Source organism: Phyllopteryx taeniolatus, chromosome 18 (genome assembly GCF_024500385.1).
Source record: "Phyllopteryx taeniolatus isolate TA_2022b chromosome 18, UOR_Ptae_1.2, whole genome shotgun sequence".
NCBI lineage: Eukaryota > Metazoa > Chordata > Actinopteri > Syngnathiformes > Syngnathidae > Phyllopteryx > Phyllopteryx taeniolatus.
In genome coordinates, this window is record NC_084519.1 from 7,567,156 (window position 1) to 7,583,535 (window position 16,380).

A 16,380-nucleotide genomic window follows, 5' to 3' on the forward strand; every position below is an offset into this window, starting at 1 on the left:
ATATATACTGCAAACTACAACCACAATGCCCAAGATTGTCAAATGAATACCTTACTGACATGTCAATCTAACTTCAATGTACTGTTTCGATTTCACAGTTTTTTATTCATAATATGGTTACTTAGCTGTTATTGCTTTCACCTGTGTTGTTTGTCCTTAGCCCCTCCCCATCCCTATCTGTCAGCTAATCAAAGCTTTGCCTGCTCTCATATTCTTCTATGCACCTGTGTCTCATCTATTTCTATATATATATTTTCTTAAAGTGTTGGACTATTTGCTCACGCAGTTGGTCACAAAGCGGTGAACCTCGCCCCACCCTTGCTTGTGAGCAACTGAGCCTTTCGGGGATGCTCCTTTTATACCCAATCATGACACTGGGATGGAAACATCACTCTTAACACACCGCACACCACAGGATAATTGGATAATCGTCAGGATGATCTTTCAGAGACAATCAAGAATCGGGCCTTTGCTGACTTTGATGGCAAAGGGGAGAAAATGCTCAAATTTCGGCCCTGTCATCGGTATGTGTGTACGCCGCTTAATACCTTCTCGTTTGATACAGTAATGTTAACCTTCGGTTACGGCATTACTCGTTAGAAAGATTAACGGTATCGCTTTCAAGCACTTCCACTTTGAGACCGGTTTTCACATTATGGTGGGCTCCGCAGCACAGATGTAATGTAAACAAATAGCCATGCGACTGTATCCTTCATCATTTTGACTTTATAATGGTCTTGTGTAAATGGCCCCTTTTTGTTTTATGATGCATGTAATGGAGCCTACATGTGAGGTTGAGTTTGACTGTTTTTGGTGAGCTTTAGATATTTCAAATCACAGCTTGTTGCAAAAGTTTAAAACTTTTACCTGTCACTCCTCTTTTTAGTATAAATGCCAGCATGGAAAACATGAACGATTTACCTGTCGCTCATCTAATTGGATTTGCTGGGTTAACAACCAAGGGGCCTGGTCAAAATTGTAATCTGAAAATCTGCTTTTGATTGGAGAAGGCTGTAAATCTCTGTACAGTAAAGATGAGGACAAGGTGTAATGTTTTTTTTGGGGTTCTTTTTCTGCCCTGGGACTTCTTTCTCCTCTGAATGAGGCTTGCTGTTCCAGTCACACCTGCTCACCTTTCCAAGAGCCGGATGAGAGGAAACATAAGGGGGGACTAGGAGGGGCAATGACCAGAGTCATAGCAGCGTCTGTGGCTCTTGACTTTGTTGAGTGTTGCTTGTGGTGTGTGAAGTCGTCGTCACGTGTTAAGGAAAGAATCTTGATGAGTGTGACTGCCAACACAATCCGAAGTGGAAGCCACATGCAGCCAAAGCTTAAATAAACACGACAAGTAGCCCTGTACACTGTCTGCCATGGATGTGACTTTCATTAGAAATTTCAAAGGCGCTACTGGCTACTTTCATTCTTACAACAACAAACAATGGGCCTCATTCACTAACAGTTCCTACCAACAATTTGTTCTCATTAAGTCCTACTTATGCTTTGTCATTCCCTAAAGTATGATTTATGACAAATACGTTGCCAGGGTTGAGCAAACATGTCTGTCTACTGCTCTTGTTGAAATTCTACATCTGTATATAGGCCTATAGTAGTTTTATTTATATGTAGTGTATATCATTGTTTCATTTTCATAATATTTGTTTCATCAACCAATACAGTCGAATTAAACGCATAAAGTTGGAGTCATCATGGATAACATATGCCTAAATGTCCTTTATTATTATTATTATTATTCAGGATCTCTCTTCTGTCTTTACGTGAAACTAGTGATTAGTTCAAAAAAGGCGGGAGACCACTGTACTGCACTGAAAAAAATATCAGTGACGTCATTAACTAATCGACTTTGACTTGACTTTCATCACATTAGAGCCGACTTCAGATTTATTCGTGCAGCCACTAACCTGAAGCACATCTATTTATTCATCACATCCATCCAACCATTAAACCTGAGAGTGTTTGAAGAGTGTTTTTTTTGTTTGTTTGTTTTGTTTTGTTTCAGCGTTAACATGGGTTTACTTATTTTCCAGTTGTCCGACCATTGCTAATGCGAAACATTCTCAGTACAATTAAATTTGTATTTACTGTATTGTTCAAGTGACACAATTCCGATTGTTTTGGCTCTCAAGTGTCACATAACGGCAGCATTCCAAATGTGGCTAAAAATCTGATACATATCCGATATCGGCCAATGTGAGTGCAACGTAAACGCGCAGAACAGATCACCCCATCAATGGGCGCGTGATGTCAGCAAAAAATCATTGGTGAGGCACAGTATACACATGTAATTAATATAATTATGAAAATTAACTATAGAAATCAACTATGTACAGTATATGAAAATAGAAATGCAAAAAGTCATTTCTTCCTTGACCCAAGTTTAAACTGTAGGACCTCATAAAGACAATTTTCCGACATCCAAAAGTTGAGCTAGAGCAGATACAGATGGGGGTGTCGTCCACTTCCTCTTTCTATTTCAAGTTCCACAAGCCAACCATTAATGTCAAATGTCTCCATTAAATCATAACCTGCTTATATTCACGATGGGCCTCAAAATTGCCCCATTTATGACAAGGCACATAACCACACAGCTCAACATTTAATACCCAAGCACTTCCAAAAGGCTTGTGGTTATCCACATATAAATTTACAGCTTTGCAGCTTTTTTTTATATTTTTGAATATTTAGGTTTGCAATCAGCCGAGTAAAAGATGATACTAATTTTGATAATGCATAACAAATAGAGGCATATATTACAGCGCTTCTCTATGGATTCAAACACCTGATCGGGGCATCCCTGTTATACATGTCTTTGGAAATTCCTGGTTGGGGCTTGTGTGCCTGCTAACCATAATGAGGCCTTTTCCTGCTGATTAAACATAGGTGACTGACACTTTGATGGTGTGCAATATGACTTTGAGGAGTGGGGAATAACAGGGCGTGCTGTCTAACTGTGGCCAGGAGAATGGAGGCCTGAGGGCTGCTTAGTCTTCCATCGGATAAACCGCAGCAGCATACTGGATTAAAGGCCAAGGGTTGGTGTAGGGATGAGGATCCTATTGGTCGCAAGCCAGTCATACAGTGGCTGTGCAAGAACTGATGTTAGCCTCTAGGTATGCGATACACCCAAACAGTTTTCATGTCTTTTTTATTTCATGTAGTATAGAGATTAAATGTGAATTGAATGTGTATAAATTGAAGTCTCTCTTCTCATATCTTTTTTTTTTTTTATAATGTCATTTCTGAGTGTTTGTCTGACTTCCTGTCCCCGCTGGCTTTCTGTCCAGGGGTGCAACGCCGTTCAAACAGCCCGAGTGATGGAACTGGCACATGACAGTGCCGTGCAACTGGCTGGCAACCACTCGAGTGTCATCGTCCAAAGTCCTCTGTGATAGGCTCCAGCTCACCCGCGACCCTGGTGAGGAGAAACGGTATATCACATTGTTATGATTAAAATGAATATGTAATATAATCATAATTATTTATTATTTCTTTAAACAATTACAATTGTACAATGCAAAAACAAAATGTAATTGGCTTCATTTTAGTACAAACCCTGCCCATGCATGAGCTGCAGTCATGATTTCACGAAGTATCTCTTATTCATTGTCTGTCTGCACCAGTACCTGCTAAACTATGCCAGCATAAAGGAGACTCATTTGGCAAATTAAAACAGTTCCAAGGTGTCTTTAAAAAACAGCTACTGACATTCTTCAGTAAAAAATACACAATAGATGAATAATAACAGCGTATTTAACATTGACTCGAACACTGGTTGAAATTGCTCGATTTTGGGGGGCGGTTATGTCCAAACCCATATAATGCCAAGGACGGCTTTCATTACCATGACAACTGGAGTCTCAATAGGGTCTCAAACTGCCCAATCAAGTCTGAAGAGAAAAGCGAGCCTCCATGAATATGAATTAAAAGCAACATGTTCCATAATATGCATTATAATTTATACATTTACATTTCATACAACCACCATCTCTCCCTGTAACCTTTCTTTTGACCTCGACATGACACCTACGGTTAACGTCGAGGTGAGGTTTCACCTGACGCCCAATTCGCTCAATTTTCCATGAACACAATTTTTCCGGGCGAGGACAAAATTGTGTGTCATCAGGGAGTGCTCCCTTGACCATGTTGTTTTTCGAAGTACTGAATACACAAGAAAATGAGCGGAAAATAATCTAGTAAGTAATCCAAAGGTAATGGCTCGGGCATTGTCCTCACACTTCTTGTTTGTTGTGTCTCCATGAAGATTTAGAACTCCGGAGCTATCATTATGGTCGACTGCTAATTGGATACTTCCAGGCTGTGGTCTGAGCTGTGCACTCATCGGATGACAGTGACTTCATAGCCACGGATAACGGCATTCAAACAAACATAAACACGGTTTATTTAAGAATCAGTTTTTAGTAATCGGTAATTCCCTGAAAGTACCGCATAATCACGGTTATACTTGTATACATTTTAAATGAGAAAGCAGATATAGATGTGAGCAGCGCCGTCTAGATGTAAACGACTATAGTGCTTCTGTTGCCACTGAAATAGAAATTGGAAGCAATAGTGACTTTGTGCATCAAACGTCTTAATAAACCTGTCCAAAGAACCTTTTATGAATCCATTTTGAGAAATTGAAAAGAAGGAGAAAAAAGAGAAAAAGAAAAGTACCACTACAGGCTAGAGTGAGTGCTTGGGCATTTTTGAGTGGCACTTATACAACGATGACTTTCACTAACTTTCACTGATCATTAAACGCATTCAGCACTCTTATCAACTCCATCATTCTTCCGAGTGAGAGTGCACTCACTAATGTTTTGTCGTTTATGGGCAGGGTTGGCAATTTCGATCAAAAATAGAACCTTGTCAAAGAGTCATGTTATTTTTGTCATAGTTTACTGATACTGGCTCAGGGTTACTCGGGATTTCGCCAGGCAGAAGGGCAATATGTGGATCATGCAAGCAGAAGCTGGACAGATGAATAGATTTCCGAGCAATTCCTCTCCACCTTTGACCCCCTCACTGCAGCCACCGCCACTTATTGCTTGTTTTGTAGGTCTCGCTGCATTCACTTGAGCCTTCTGTAAATGAAAAGCACGCTGGGATGAATTCCTTCAGCTTCAACAAATCCTCAGCCTCTTTCAAAGTATGTTCAGGGCCATTAGCTCTCTCTCGTCTCTTTCATCTCACTATTCATTCTACTACGTCAAATCTCGGCTCGGGCCCTCCTGTGTGGAGTTTGCATGTTCTCCCCGTACTTGCATGAATTTTCTCCGGGTACTTATGCTTCCTCTCATATTCAAAAAAAAGCATGCAAGTTAGGTTAATTAAAGACCATAAATTGCCCATGTTCGAATGTGCATGTGAATAGCTGTTTGTCTATATGTGCCACTCACCCATAAGTCATGTGGGATAGTCTCAGGGACGGACACACGACAGCTGCCGAAAGGGTTTGAAAACAAGCATCCGCAGAGTGCAGAGGTCGCAAGCCACTCATGCAGCTGCGGCCAGACATTTCCTGGACATCCTGCACGTGCCATGGAAAAACACATCGCCTCCAATGTTACATTTACTGGCTTTTACCGATCCACACAAGAATGTGACTTTCATTTCCCGAAATTAATTAAAATAAATGGAACAGTGATCAAATGCTGTAGAGACATTAGGAAGTAAGCAAGTAAACCATTAAGCGTTTGACAGATTTGTCCAGTTGTGACTGTGGAAAAAAAATTATTCACCACACATTTTATTTTCATCAGGAAACACCTGTGCAGAACGGTCCATTTGCATTACTGATTTTTGTTTTCTTTTAATAGTGTCTATTTAAATGCATTTTTTTTTATATTTTCATTTTCATTAAATGAACAGAACCAAGGAAAAACTTTGAATATATACATGGAAAAGCTTTTCTTTCAGAGGATGATGACAGTTATTCACATTTCTTTTATCCAAGTGCGTCATGTAATGAATAAATATCATGGAAAAAGGGCCATGCGTGGTGATTACTTAAATGTACACTATATTCAAGTGGCGCTCGAGCTGTCAAAATGAATTCTGGATTGTGAATGAAATTGCTATGCATGATATGAAAAGGGGTCACTTGAGGTTGGGAACCCACAGAGAAGCAGTCACTATTTACAGACATCTAATTTCTTTCTTGGCTTGAGTTGACTTTATTGTTCAAGAGGGTATCTGACACTTAAATCTATTTTAGGGAACTCACATTTCAAACCAGTTTGACGCATCAACTTTAAATCGGAATTGTTTACAGCATGCTTTGACAATCAGAAGTGGCCAAAAATAGGGAAATTTGTATTTTAACTGGCAAAATGGAGGTTTAAACTAATGAAATTAATTAATATTTGAGTTTTCCTACTGGGGAAATTCGTGTATTGAGGAAGTGTCGGCCATCCAAAGTTGCTCTAACTTGTTTATTTAGTTGTAGCCTGCCAAACAGGGAAAAAAAAACCTGTAATGGCATTCAGAAGCATAGACGTTGCAGTAAAAGATAGACAGACAAAAAAATGTCTTCCTTTTTATGTAAGCCTTGATCGTTTTAAAATAAATAAATTTGCCCAAATAACTTTAAACAGCAACTGTAGTGATATACTCTACCTACCCACAAACTTCAATGCATTAATTGTGCTTGTGTATGTAACTAACAAAAGGTGGGAAAGTCTTTCAATATGATATATTTGCAGCTAATTCCTATATAGAATTATATAATATATATAATTTGTGTGTGTGTGTGTGTGGGTGTGTGTTGCAAAGCGACAACATACACACCAGAGTCTTTATACTTCTGGTGCATTTTTTCAAATCCAATCTTCTGTAAGCCATTTTTTAATTGCAATATATGATGATTTAGAAATATTACTGTTTCCTCACAATTTGTGGGCAATTTGTGGGAAAAGTTAAAATAGTTGAGTAATTGACTCCCCTCCAGATGGTGGCAAAGCACTACGTGAAGGTCCTCAACTCACTTCAGCATAGTTTCTTGGCACTAAGATCCCACAAGATGGTGCCAAAGCACTACTTTTATATTTTCCCAGGCTTTGGTATGACACACAATAAGCGAGTTTTTCAGTAAATAATGAAGGATAGGTTATTTAAAAACAAAAAAACAGCAAATAGGTTAATCTGTGGGTAGCAAATTGCGAATATGTGGGGGGAGACTATAATGTGTTTTAAGATACTAGTTTGGGATTTATTGAGGGGCTTGGTCCCAAACCCTGGCGAATCTCGGGGGTTTTCACTGTCCAATGATTTACTCCGAGTTCAAATTAAAATTATAGGAACGTCAACCTTCTTCTTCTCGTTGGCTTTTTGAAGTTCCTGACATCCAACTTTTCTGAAATGCAGCATTCATCCCCAACCTTGACTATTGATGGTGAACCCCCACCTAATTTTTGAAAAGTGACGAAAAAATTAAGTCAGTGACCTTGAATATACACATGGAAACAGTTTTGGGAATGCGAGTGATTTTCCTCGCAACCTCATCCTAAACAGGGCTTGCTGGATGTTAGCTTCTGCGTAGCACAGTGGCACAAAACAGTCTTTGTTGCCCTTATTGGCCCTACATCAACGCCAGGGTCCTGTCCCCTGCTGAGCGGCTACCAGAGGATTTGGTGGGAGATCTCAGCAATACACTTGCCCCTGACCTGAACCTATGTTTTGCTTCTTTGCCTATTTGACAGGAACTTAAGGCAAACTTCATCCATTTAAGATCAGATCTCATTGGACTGACTGCATTAGGATGAGGACATGCAGGTAGCCGAGGCCTTTGAACTGGCAGCTACTTTTGCATGGCACTGCAAAGCTCTGCTCCATCACTGCCCGTCTGCCCGAGCTCACTTTTTCCACCCAAAGCTCAGTGCCACTAATTAGGACAAGAGGCCCATGCCAGTTAATGAGGGAAACACATTCACATTGCGCCGCACATGTTTGCAGTGTTGTGTGGACACGTACACACAAGCATTAACCTTTTGGCTTGAAGTCAGCAACGGTTGACCAATTGGAAAGCAGGTCCTTTACCTGAACTCTGCATGGAAATAACTACAATAATTGTTCATCCTTCATCCAATAGGATGATTTTTATGATAATCTAAGTTGACATACGGTAAAGAGAAAACATGGCTGTGATACTTTTTTCCTAAACCGCTTAATAATAACATTCTATTGATTAAAACCTGAATGCCTCACATGTGCCCCAGAGACATTAGTGACTCATTAATTCCAAACCAATACTCATTTGTCCATCACTAAAGGGCAAAAAAGTTGTGTGGCAAACGAGACAAATTGAAGGCAAAAACAACACAAAGTCGTCAGAAATGTGTTGAATCAACCGCAGGTTCTTTCCATCCTTCCTAAATAAAAAAAAACAAAACTTTTTTACATTTGTTTTGATTTTAATATTTCCTTTAATTTGTTAGAGCCCATGCATGTGGTACTGTTTTTAGCATACGAGCACTGCAAATAACCATATTTGCTGGAAATAAGCCTGTGTTTTTCAATCCTATGCACAAATGATTGCACCCTCATGAAAGGTGTGTGTGGGATACAGTTGGAATTTGAATTTCCAACACTGAATTATTTTTAGCGTCCGAGGATAGTTAGCCAGCAGCTAATGCAAATTTACAGAGAATTTTTCAAGATCTTGAAGTTTGTGCATGTAAACATGTCTCAGTAAAATTAAGTAATTATTATTATTATTCTGTTTTAGTCTCATTTAACTAATTTGACCTTTACTTTGTTGCTAACTTAACTAGATAATGTCGTATTTCATCACTTTTGGGCAGAAAGTGTGCAAATGTGGTGCATTTAAAAAATTTTCACAAAGCCATACTTGGTCAGTTCCCATGTGGGTCTGTCACGTCTATAAATTATTGACCAATCAAGGGTGGCTTTTTCTCTTTGACGATGCAATGTTGGTGGCCATTTTTTGTTTTGTTTCCTGAAAAGTGATGGTTTTGGAGATGCGAGGATATGTGAGGATTCAACACCGGCAATAGGCTAATCAATGTTCACGAAAATTGCATGCAACAATTAGGGGTGGGTATTTTTACGAAATAAATAAACTATGTGGACAATTAATGGACTCCTAAATGTTATGTTTACAAAACAAAACAAAATAATGGGATGGAAGTATCTGTCTCTGAATGTTCTGAACTCCTGTTTCCATGTTAGTGTTGTATTGAGCAGAATAATGCATTTGAGTTGTGGCATAATGTGGATGTAGTTCAATGGTGCCTGGGTGCAAATGAAAACAAGAATACTGTTACTGTGGAGCTGCTACGAAGCCACACTACCTCGCTTTAAAAATGCAACAACAGGAAATTTAGGGTAAGACCAGAAATTAAAAAATCACTGCAGTGAGTCCACTCAATACATAGCATCCATAAATGCCTTTTTATAGGAACATATATATATAAAGGCTGTCAAAATGAAAGAATTAACCAATGATTAATCACAAAATAAATCGCATTAATCATGTATTCACTCAGATTAGTCACACACGCTCCTTTAACTTAACCTCGGATGGATATCTGAAAGGCGGCGCAGCTTGCTATAAAGTCAGTGATTCGGTCAATGCTTACGGCAGTGCAAAGATGAGGGAGGAGACTTCGACTGGTTTGCTCGGCGGCAAATTTTGCTTCAAAAGTCAACAAAATGGGACCTTCGAGAAAACAAAGGTGATTTGCATACAGTGCAGCACTGAACTCTCTTTTCATTGAAGCACATCAAGTTTAAAATACCATCTTAAAGCAAAATGTGGTAGTATGTGTGGTATATTTGGCACCTGTGATTAATTGCGATTAAACGAAACTCAAAAGATTAATAAGATTTTTAAAAATGAATCAATCGACAGCCCTATTATATTTATATATATATATATATATATATATAGTGTATTGTGACCCCTGAGCAGAACATTATGTCCACTATCTTGCATGCATATGTTGAGTCTCCCTTGAAAAAAAAAATGTAAAAATCTCATCCCTTTGGCACCCAGGAGGTGCTTCTGGCATGAGGGTGAGAGTGTCTTTACAGCGTGTCGCAAAATTTCACTGTCTTCCACGCTAAACACCCTCTGAAAACAAAGCTATCTCCAAAACATCAGTATATCATGTCAGGTCCTCGTATCAAGCCATCATAATCACAGTTTCATTCAATGTCAGTTCAATATGCAAATGTAGTTCTTTCTATTGTCAAAGGGTAGCGGGTACAAAATGGTTTTCTAAAATGGCAATATTTTCTATATTACTATGATCAACACATGGAAACACCCAAAGTTGTCTTTTTGGTTTTAAACATGCAAGACGGGCGAAACTTGTACGTAGCAATGGCACATGTTACAGCAATCAAGGTCATTTGAATAACAAGCACCTGTAACACTACACTACTACACATTGAGCCTCCTCATGATCAAAAATATATTTTTTTTTTACAGACACTTGGAACAGAGCATTTTTTAAAAATAACATTGGGTGGTGAGCTGCATGCAGTTTCACTATGTCTACAGACAAATGTGTGTATTATCTCATTACATTTAGCAGCATGTTTGGTCAATTTGCATAAATTTATCAGCACCCCTCATTCGAGGAATCAAACAGTGTAGTATGATACCTAAAGGATAGCGCTAAACAGACTTGCACCATCAGTGTAGTAACAGGACTACCCCCCTGCTTGTATACTCACGTCCATAAGGCGTGTTTATATGCTTACTATATTTATATGAGCGCCTCCATCTGGCTGCAAAAGCTCGCGTTCCACAAATATCAGTCCTCCACGAGACTGACATTTTGAAGACAGCTGACAAGTAAACATGAAAACGAAGGCCCTTCAGTCACGTCTTTGTAGGTGTCACTGATGGAGATTCCCTTGGGCCCAAGGGGGGTTTATTGTGACAAGTCATTAGTGCCAGATGTCTCCAAGCAACACAGCTATCAGCTCTTCCATCTGACCTTGTTTATATACAGCAACATGTCAATATCTCGTTAACTGATTCCTAAGTAGGTATTAATAATGCAATATTTAAGAGTGACATATGAGGGGTCTTCTTTTTTTTTTTTTTTTTTGCAGGAGCGACTACATTTAAATATTATGCACTACTACCCTCTGTTGGAGGAAGAGAAGATCATTTTTGTATTTTTTTCTAATGCACTATGTAGTCCTCTCATTTATATGGGTCATTTTCATATAATTTGAGGCAAAAACCCTAAAAGACTAATCTAATTTAGCATATTTTTTTTTATATCGCCTTGGTTTAATGTGGGTAAATGTTTCCCATGCTTAAACTATTGATGATTTTAAATTTTAGGCATTCTTAGTAAAGTCAATCCTTATTGACAGAGTAAGTACTGGTGGTGTCTTTACCATTATTGAACAAATGACATTAGATAGCTAGATAGATAGATAGATAGATAGATAGATAGATAGATAGATAGATAGATAGATAGATAGATAGATAGATAGATAGATAGATAGATAGATAGATAGATAGATAGATAGATAGATAGATAGATAGATAGATAGATAGATAGATAGATAGATAGATAGATAGATAGATAGATAGATAGATAGATAGATAGATTAGTTCCAGATCGCCTGTGACTCTAATAAGGATAAGCGGTCTCAAAAAAATGGCTGTATGGATTTTACTTTATTCATTTTTATACATGCTCAGTTTCCTTATGTGCTATGAATTTACATTTGAACATGTAAGCTTAGCCTAGTGTAGTATTGGTTAATAAAGAGAATATACATGTGTTTTCAGAGGCTTTTTTTAAGCAACACAATTTGATTATTGTTCTCAAAGTTCCAAAGTGGGTCATGACTTTGTGAAAATAGGGAAATGCAGGTCCCAAGGTGACAACAGTTGAGTACCACAGACTTAATAGATTGGGAATTTTTTTAAACATACACTATACGCCACTTTCCAACGTACCTCTATAATGTAACTTCATCTATAATAAACGTCTGTGGGTTTAAAGCTGGAATTTGCCGTTTTCAAAAAAAACAATGTTGTCGTTTATGTTTAAAAACTGTCTCTACGACCTGACAGCAGAATAGTATTAAAATGCTCTTGAAACAAAAAAAATGTTTAAATCAACCTTCACTGGCCCCATTTAATGCCTCTATTTTTTTTATTTTAATTATTCTTTTAAAATTGACTCGTTGCAAGAAGAACTAGCCAATCAGCCTGTGTGAAGACAGGCGGCATGACCGAAGCGATGTCAATCATTTGCTCATGTACACTTCTATATTGTAGTTTCTTGGCTGGATTATTTAAGTCCAGTTAGCAACAAAAGTTAAAAAGAAGGAATTGGACCACTCTCTACTTCAAATGAAGGGTAAATATCTATTATGATGGGTGGTGTCCTACACGCAGACGGCTGCATGACAGTATGAATTTGGAAAACCACAGCGTATGTCACGTCACTGTTCTCACCGAGTCCTCGGGTAAGTTTATCACCTCTCATATTTTTCATTGATTGTACATTCCAAAAAATACAACATCAAACGGCGGCACGCAAGTCCCTTCCTTGTTCCTCCAGCGGCTCATCGAGGAGCACGCTGAGGCAGCCAGCCGAACGCGACAAGCTGCTGAATTTCTGGTTTTAACATTCAATCTGTTTATTTGCATTAAATCTACATTACACAGATGGCTGACTGCTCTCTCAGCGCAGGAGAAAGAAAAACAACTAGGATTGATTTTATAAATACGGGACAAAGGTCGGCAACTCCGGAGATTAGTCTGTTGACTTCCTGGATTCGTGATTTGCTTAATACCGCTGAACCCACGCTGCCTGCACCGAAGTCAGGCAAATGTACCACTACACCATTGGTGACTGCGCGAGAAATGTCCTTTCATTTTTATTTTTTAGATGGCGCAAGGTTAACAAAGGCAACATTAACGCGTCTAATGTGTAGCTACTCTATGCAATCCTATGACTGGGCTGGCATGCTCTCCTGTGATTTGATAGAGCGGATGGAACAAGCTTTTAGCATCGGTACTCTTCTCAGAAATAGGTGAGGTGTTGCCATGGGGATGTTATACAGTCAGGATTCACCTGAAGAAGAGATGATTGATCTTCTTTCTGAGACGCATTCACCACTTTGCTCACCGCTGAGAGTCATCATCCATAAAAAGGACCATAAAAAAAATTATCTTTCTTTTACAATAGTGCATACGGTACGAGAGCACAGGTGTTTGACGATTCAGACGATTTGAGATGCAACAAAAACAACTGTTGGCTGTATAGTTGGTGCATATATTTAAAAAAAAAAAAGGGCTCCTTTATTACAAAGTCAATTATCATATTAAAACTATGCTATTTAAATGTGTAATATGGTAATTGCACAGTTCACAGCATACAATATGTTGTATTGTTTCTGTATAATAAAAATGGAAAAAAAGAATGTGAGAGTTGTATAGAAAGAGATAATACTGCCTCTTAGTACAGTAAATGTTAATCTAAAATGTCTTTTGAGTGCGTTCACCCGCAATCACGTAACTGCTCAAAAAAGGTCACTTCCAAAAAATGTACTTTACACACATTCACTAACTCATGAATCTCTGTTGGTGGTTCCCCACTTTAGCTCGTCAAATCATCCTATTTTGAAATGAAAATGACTGCAGGTTTATTAGTACACCAGAAAGGATAGGCCACCGCAGTCCCAGTTCCTGGACAATTAGATACAGACTGTGGTCAATCTGTTTTACTTTGTTGCTGCTTTTGAGCCCATGTTTAACTTTTCATAGAATTAAATGTAGTTTTTTTTATTTCCTGAAACAAAACTAGACACATTTTTAATTAAAATTCTTAAACTAGCTCACCAGTGATGAGACATTGTGATTTCCTAAAACTGTTGTAGAAGTGTCCATTTGAAAATGTAAATAATAAAGTGTAGCATATTGATATTTATCTATTTCCTGACTTAATTAGTTAAATAATTGTTGATAATTATTATGTGAAAACATTAACATGATCAGTGTATTCACATAGATGAATATCATCTATTGTTAATAGTTACATAGTTGAAGGTAAAATGAGCAAGTTTGTTATTTCAGAAGTGTGCATGCATTAAACATTCGTATAAATCAGACCTCATGAAGTAGTTCTCGGTTTCAAAAAGGATGGTCACCCCTGGTCTAGACAGTGATTATCATAAATTCATGAACAGAGACAAAACAAACTAAATGACTGATAATTAATGGAACAATAGCAATAAAAGGAAATGAAGTTTGTTGAGTTTTTTTTTTCTTTTTTAATAACTGGATAAATACAACAATATGCACCCACTGCCGTAGCCACATTATTAGGTACAAGTGCATAATCCAATAAGATTCAATACAAGATCACGTATGAAATATCCATCCATCCATCCATTTTCTGAGCCGCTTCTCCTCACTAGGGTCGCGGGCGTGCTGGAGCCTATCCCAGCTGTCATCGGGCAGGAGGCGGGGTACACCCTGAACTGGTTGCCAGCCAATTGCAGGGCACATACAAACAAACAACCATGCGCACTCACGTTCACACCTACGGGCAATTTAGAGTCTCCAATTAATGCATGTTTTTGGGATGTGGGAGGAAACCGGATTGCCCGGAGAAAACCCACGCAGGCACGGACGGAGAGAACATGCAAACTCCACACAGGCGGGGGCAGGGATTGAACCCGGGTCCTCAGAACTGTGAGGCTGACGCTCTAACCAGTCGTCCACCGTGCCGCCACGTATGAAATAAATCTGCCTAATAAATGATTAACTCTGTTTATTTTAATCCATTACTGCACTGTAATCGTGTAGAGCTGCACTGCATCAAACTGAAAAGTGAGAAACATCTGTCTGTATGAAACATTTTTCACACAATTTCTGTCTTGGATCTTTTAAGATTGGGCAGGTGTGCTGAATGAAGTGTCGATTATAGTGTATAGACTTCATTTATTATGAATATGGACAATATAGCTGGATTAGCGAAGCAGCCGTCATATTTTTTTTTCATGAAGACTTGCCTCAATGTGTTTTTTGAAGTCCACACTGAACAGACTGTTGCTGCCACAGGATCTACTCTTTAGTATCTGGGTTGCCTGTTGCTAGGCAACCATGCTAATTAACTCACTCATTGCTTTAGTTATTACGAGTAATGGTTGGGATGGAGGGGAGATCCAGTTGAAAAGAAATTTAAAAAACTCGTTTATCCTGCATTGTCCTTGATGGAAGTGTTTGTGAATGACTCCATTGTGAGACAGATGACCGTGTGATGCATTTGGAGATTAATGTTCTCTAATCAAAGATTCGCTCGCTGCGTAAGCATCACAAATCATTACGGCTGCGCATTTGAATGAGCCAATCACAAGTAATGATGCTGTGCTGCTGTTTTTGTTTGGAACATGTGCCCCCGCCCCAAAAAAAAATGTATCTGACACTAAAACTTTTACCAGTAAACTGCTTACTCTGAGGATTATTGACAACAATGGGCACATGGCACTGTTGACTGAATAATACCTTCCATTGAAATTTAGGGCTCGGTGAAAAATGGCTTTGTTACGTGACAAGCAGCCACTGAACAATGTAACACTATTGCAGCGACCTTTTGGGAGGAAAAACTAGGTCACAAAAGGACCACTAAACAAGTTGTTATTCAAGACTTCTGACCCATTTTAGTTTGCAAAGCAACAACCGCCCAACGGCAGGTCAGACAATGATTATTTTAGTCAGCGGTGCGCTTCAACTGCTCCAGTAGCCGTTTTCACCGTTTTGTTTTCTCAGCTCGATGTCCTGTGTGAAAGGTACTGAAATGGAATGGGGGCTTGAAGTGGACCTGCAGAGGCAGAATGCTCTACCTGTGTGTATCACTTTAAGCACTTTATTACCAAGGCGCTAAATTCCACTTTCCGCAACTGCCATATCGTGCAGTGGATTCGTGCTTACGTATTGGCTTTGACATTACATTCCTTTTGTGCAGTCCGGCGGCTAATGCTTGAAAGTGTGAGATCTTCTCTAAGCCTTGCTTCAAAGTCATGGGCGGAGAAACTGACCTTTTGCGTCAGTGCTGAGTTTTTTTGAAATTATATGAACGACGACATAATACCACTGGCGACAATTCCTGGTTCGATTACATAAAGCTAAGGCTCCTCATGTAAGCGGGGCCTTTGTTCTGCTGCAGTCATACATCAAACATTCCTCATGTGCTTGGTCTTACTGCAAAGAAGATTATATAAAATGAAGCGCTTGGACATCAGCTGTAATTTGCATAAAAACAAGGCAACCAGAATTACTTGGTGCTCTTTTTCAATGCTCAGAGACCACTGTGGGTGGACAAAAGGTGCATTGGAGAGCTGAACTGACAAGCTGAG

At 38.9% G+C, this 16,380-nt stretch overlaps 1 long non-coding RNA gene across 1 annotated transcript; it reads left to right on the forward strand.

The window, feature by feature from the left end:
* The first annotated feature begins 409 nt into the window (after window positions 1-409).
* LOC133468596 (uncharacterized) lies at window positions 410-5,949 on the forward strand. The gene is made up of 3 exons (XR_009785531.1): window positions 410-524; window positions 3,303-3,433; window positions 4,280-5,949. It is a non-coding gene; the product is annotated as an uncharacterized LOC133468596 (long non-coding RNA).
* Window positions 5,950-16,380: the final 10,431 nt, after the last annotated feature.